This window comes from Chiloscyllium plagiosum, chromosome 37 (assembly GCF_004010195.1).
Source record: "Chiloscyllium plagiosum isolate BGI_BamShark_2017 chromosome 37, ASM401019v2, whole genome shotgun sequence".
Taxonomy (NCBI): domain Eukaryota; kingdom Metazoa; phylum Chordata; class Chondrichthyes; order Orectolobiformes; family Hemiscylliidae; genus Chiloscyllium; species Chiloscyllium plagiosum.
In genome coordinates, this window is record NC_057746.1 from 13,214,011 (window position 1) to 13,220,078 (window position 6,068).

The 6,068-nt window shown below is 43.8% G+C and overlaps 1 non-coding gene across 1 annotated transcript; it reads left to right on the top strand.

Moving 5' to 3' along the window:
• Nucleotides 1-5,235: 5,235 nt before the first annotated feature.
• On the top strand, nucleotides 5,236-5,309 carry trnan-auu. Its single transcript has one exon. It is a non-coding gene; the product is annotated as a tRNA-Asn (tRNA).
• Nucleotides 5,310-6,068: the final 759 nt, after the last annotated feature.

Genomic DNA, 6,068 nt, shown 5'->3' on the forward strand with positions numbered 1-6,068 from the left:
GGACTGTGGTGGACAAAGTTAAAAATCACACAGCACCAGGTTATAGTCCAACAGGTTTATTTGTGCTTCTGTGATTTTGAACTTGATTCTGTGAATGCAGTGTGTTTTGTTGGGGTGAGGGCAAGGTGGAGAGGGGAGGTCACTTAACCACACGTTCCTGCAAACACTTTTTTCCCAGAATGTGACACTCATTTATTCACAAAATGTCCATACTCTTGCACAGGCAGACGACGCTGGTAGGAGCGATACCTGGCAAATATGCACATTCCGGCTGATATACATATGGAGAACACAGCTGGAGAGGGATATGTAGCGATTCCTACAGTCGGAAATACGTCCAACACTGGGAGAAACATATTCAGAATAAACTTCTCTCAAATTGAGCAGTGTGTTGAGCATTGTTTTGCCTCCACTAATTCAAACTGCACAACAACTGAAGTAGCTTTACACTGCATATGAAATCTGTAGAAAAAACTTGCAGCAGTCTGTTTGAATCAGTAACTTAAGGCGAGATTTTAGAAAGGAAATATTGCTAGTTATGAGGAGAGAGAATTGAAAAATAAGAAAAAAAAAACAGACGCCACTTCTGTAACTCTTGATGGGCGCTTAAGTGCACCTTTCTTTCTAATCAAAACAAAATTTGCTGGAGGAAACACAGCAGGTTTTGGAGTGCCTATCGAGAGAAAGCAAAGTTAAAGTTTCGGAGTTCACTCTTCCTCATTCAGAACTGCTCGTGTCACAGGTGCTCTCAGACCTGCTGAGTTTTTCCAGCAGTTCTTTATTTTCATTATTGTTCATTTTTCTTTCTCCTTTGAGATACTGGAACATTTACTCCGAACGTCTCCACAAAATTAATGAATCTGTATTACTGAGGCAATTCCCAATATTGCACAGCAGGACATAAAGTGCAATGTTGGTTTCAAAACCTTGTGAATATTTCGTTAACGATTCATTAAATGACTATAACGAAGGCGGCGGCAACGGCGGCCACATAAACCTGTTCCCAAGATATCTATGAGTATCCCCTAGGCAAGGTATGCTCACGAAGTCTTTGTGGCGCCATCGGTTATCCCGGTGGGCCGTTGATAGCAATGTTGGTGGTTTGAGTCCACTCAAGGATGTGTGTGCGAATTTTAGCATTCTTGCTAAGAACACCATCATGAATTGTTGTGCACTCAATCCCTAGGAAATTATCCATAAACGTTATCACCGCAAGAAAACCGGAAGATGATTATTCATCAATTGAGAGATCAGTTCGTGCTATCTACTTATGCTATACTATTTTGCATCTGTATTGTAGCAATCCTGGAGCAATTTACTACAGATGCTGGAATCTCTCCTGTAAAGACTGGAGACCACAAGCGAGTCAGACAGCTTCCATTGAGAGAAAGATTGCTAAACTTTCGAGACTGGATAACTCTTTATCAGAGCTGGTGAAATATGGAATGGGCAGCTTTTATGCAGGAAGGGGTTTTTCTGAATGCTGCAGGAGAGAGGATTTGGTTCGTTCAGATTAAGTGATCGAATTGTGAGAATGACAGAACAATGGTGTGGCGATTTGCCAGACTGGAATTGTCATTCTAAGAGCACTGTATGTAATTTTTGCTTCTTGGCTGCAGAGAGTCAAGGAGGGGACGCACCACCCAGGATAAATTGCAATAGGCAAAAAGTGCTGATCTGTGCTTCCTTCCCATAATCGAATGTAAATCTCATTGAAATTTACAAGATTACATGACGACTCAGGAGGAATATCCCCACCAGCTGCGAATTTAAAACAACGGAACTTCAAATGGAAGTATACAATAAACTTAAAACGTTTTCAATCGTGAAATTTGTTTTTGGTTATTTTCCATACTTGGGTAGGATCCGCGGGAGTGCGTTGAGAATGAGGCGTTTGGAGTAAACTATACAGGGGAATCAAGAACAACTGTTGTGTAACAGATGAATATAAATTAACGCCAAATTAATGTAAATCATATTATCTGCCAACGATTGTTGTTGATTCGTTTATTTGTTCGGAACAAGAAAACTGCTGGTGGTCCCAAGATGTTCATATGTTCCATCACAGGAACAATTTTGCGTTAGCCTCCCTTAAGAACTGGGCTATGAGAGACCAAATAAGAAATTCAGAACAGGATTCGTTCATTCGGAAACACAGGGGATTACTGCGAAGATTCTCTGAACGGAATTCGAACTTCTGGGAGAAAACAAAACCATTGGCTTTGCCAATCCATTCAATTTACCACGAAGTAGTTTCACCCGTGCAAGAGTAATGTTTAACATTTAAAGTGTGAAAAATAGGCAATAAATGCTGATCAGCTGTGTGAGGCAACACTTTTCTGGTTGTCACTCCTGTACATCACTCGTTGTCTGCCAACTGGTACAATGTGGTCTAACATCTAATGTCTCCACTGATTAAGCAACTACTTAAACTTATTACAAACAGGATTGTAACAGTTCCCAGATCTGGAGGAAGATGCAAAATGTAAACGTGTAGTCACTAATTACTTCATCTTGACCTTCAGCAAACTCTATCATGACAGACTGAAAACAACAAATGCTGGAGATCACAGCGATTCAGACAGCATCCGTGGAGAGACAGCAAACTAACGTTTCAAGTCGATAGGACGCTGATGAAACGTTGCTCTCTCTCCATGGATGCTGCCTGACCCGCTGTGATTGCCAGGATTTGTCGTTTTCATTGCAGATTCCAGCATCTGCAGTAATTTGTTTCCGCCATGACAGACTTTCGTGTGAATGTGAAAGCAATGAGATGGTTTCTTGAGTGGCGTAGTGCTTATGTCAGCCAAGAGTGTAGTGCTAGAAAAGCACGGCAGGTCAGGCATCATTCGAAGAACAGGAGGGTCGTTTTTATTTCAAAAATATACTTTATGCATAAAATATTTTGATGATCTGTACAATTGGTCATGCCATACATACGTAAGCATTCCATTACTTTGCACACAGAGATCGAGAAATCAACCATATATACAGGTCTGTACGTTTACTATCCATATATTTAGCTGAGGTGTCAGCAGAGCCCACTTACTGCGTGGGCCCCCTGTTCTTTGCCAGGCAGACCTGACACGGTGGTCTTTCCTGAAACTTTATTGCTGGAACAGCACAGCAGGTCAGGCAGCATCTAGGGAACAGAAGATTCGACGTTTCGGGCACATGCCCTTCTTCAGGAAGGGCATCTGCCCGAAACGTCGAATCTTCTGTTCCCGAGATGCTGCCTGACCTGCTGTGCTGTTCCAGCAATAAAGTTTCAGCTTTGATCTCCAGCGTCTGCAGACCTCACTTTCTCCACGGTGGTCTTTCCCCACCGCGCCTTGGCGGCAGCTGCCCCGAGCTTAAGCCCGTCCCTCAACACGTAGTCCTGGACCTTGGAATGTGCCAGTCCGCAACACTCAGTCGGAATCATCTCCTTCAGCTGGAAGATCAACAGGTTTCAGACAGAGCAAAGACCGTCCTTCACTGAGTTGATGATCCTCCAGACACAGGTGATATTCGTCTCGGTGTGCGTCCCGGGGAACAGGCCGTAGAGCACAGAATCCCGCATCACGGTGCTGCTCAGGACGAACCTCGACAAACACCACTGCATTCCTCTTCAGACTTCTTCTGCGTAGGCACATTCTAGAAGGAGGTGTGTGACAGTCTCGTCCCCGCCGCAGCCGCTTCGTGGGCAGCGTGCGGTGCGGTTGAGAGTCCGGGCGTGCATAAAGGATCTCACAGGCAGAGCCCTTCTCACCACCAGGCAAGTCATGTCTTGGTGCTTGTTGGAAAGTTCTGGCGGTGAGGAATTCTGCCAAATGACTTTGACAGTCTGCCCAGGGAACTGTTCGACAGGATCCGCACTTTCCTTTTCCCGAAGGGCCTCAAGGACACTATGTGCTGACCACTTCCTGATGGACTTGCAGTCAAAGGTGTTTTTCGTCATAGATTTCTTCAGGAAGGACAGGTGATACGGAACGGTCCAACTACTTGGAGCATTCCACAGCGAGGCCAGGCCCATCCTTCGCAACACCAGGGACAGGTAGAACCTCAGTATGTCCTGACACTTGGTATTAGTGTACCGTGGATCCATGCACAGCTTGATGCAGCCACACACATAGGTGGCCATCAGGGTGAGAGTGGCATTGGGATTCGACGTTTTGGGCAAACGCACTTCATCAGGAATGTGGCCTGGAGCCTTGACAGTGAAGTGATAAATTGGAGAGCGCTGGGGCAGGGGGAAAGGTAACTGAGACTCGGATAGGTAGATGTAGGTGTGGGTAATGGTGATAGGTCAGAAAAGATACTGGAGCAGGTAGGTAGGAGGGAAGATGGACAGATAGGACAGGTCATGAGGACGGTGTCGAGTTGGAAGGTTGGAACGGGATAAGATTGGGGGAGGGGAAATGAGCAAACTGGTAAAATCCACATTGATGCAGTAGGGCTTTTTAAGATTAGATACCCTACAGTATGGAAATAGGCCCTTCAGCCCAACAAGTCCATACCAACTCTTCCAAGAATAATCCACCCATCCCCCCACCCTCTAATTACTTAATGTTATTCTAATGTCATGGTTAGATATTTAGTGCTAAGTCTTGCACGATAGTCTTTCGTTCTAGACCCAACTTCATGTTTTCCTCATGTCATGATTAGATATTTATTATCAGCTCTGCTGCAGTGATCGTCTATTCCAGACTAACCTGTCATGATAGTCATTTATCTATTCCATCTCTTAAAATAAACTACTAATTCGATATTTTAATGCCATGTCCCAAATATTCTTGGTCCGAATCCTGTCATACTAATACTTAATAGAGAAACTTGCTTCATTCCTTGATTTAACCTTAACCTTACTCTGCTAATTGGTGTAAGAGCGTTCCACTATGCTTATCCCATCTTGCCTTCCACAGACCACAGATTGCCATTGGTCGTCATGCTTAAACCTTCCCATGCATTCATGTTCTTTATTTTCCATAATAGGAATTGATCTGCCTCATCAAAAGAATTTTCATTTCTGTCGTTCAGGAAGTAATACAAAAGTACATACAACATTGACTAAATGAGAACTTGAGTGTAGTCATGATTTGGAGATGCCGGTGTTGGACGAGAGTGGATAAAGTTAAAACGCACACACCAGGTTATCGTCCAATCGGTTTAATTGGAAACACGAACTTTCAGAGCGCTGTCCCTGGACGTCTACGCTTTTATTCAGACTAGAGGAAGGAAACCCGGTTGTAATTGGTCTCTGTGGCGCAAGCGGTTAGCGCGTTCAGCTATTAACCGAAAGGTTGATGGTTCGATCCCACCCAGGGACGTGTTTTCCTCTTGTTGAACGCCACACTGCGTCAGTTTGTCGTGTGCCCGAAAGATCGAACCGCTTTTCAGACTGGAGGCCTGTGACCAGTGCCTCTGCTTCTCGTCATTTATATAAAAGATCAGTGCTGGTCCCATTGCTTTTTGTCATTTGTATAAATGATTTGGGTGTCAACATAGGAGATAGAGTTAGTATGCTTGCAGATGACACCAAAATTGGAGGTGTAGTGGACAGTGAAGAAACTTTCCTCGATTTGAGCAAAATATTGAAATCAGCTTCAAATTCGGATAGATTTCAGACCAAGGGAAGGTGGGACAATTTTACGATACAGTTGTTTAAAATATTCTTTCGGCCCAATACAAATAATTTCAGCTAGTAAGTGAGTAAGAAACGGTTGTCTGTTCTCCACATCATTTTGATCCCCGGCAGTTTCTGTTTTTCTTTCATGTTATGTGTTCACTATGAACCATAAAATGGAGAGTCGCGGAAGCTGGAAATCGGAAATTGCCGTCAAAACTCAACAAATTTGGTAGCGTCTGTGGAAGAAATAGAGTTCGAGTCCAGTGACACTTTATCAGTGCTGACAGCAATTTCTGGTCACGTTGCTACAGAATCATCTTGAACTCCAGACAACTTCACTCAAGGGGAGAACTCCTTGAGCGTTTCTCATACATGAGTGCTCATATTCACTCACATCTGCTTTGAAGTCGGCATTTCCGAAAACTGCTAATGCCAATAACATTTTCTCAGGGCTAACTTA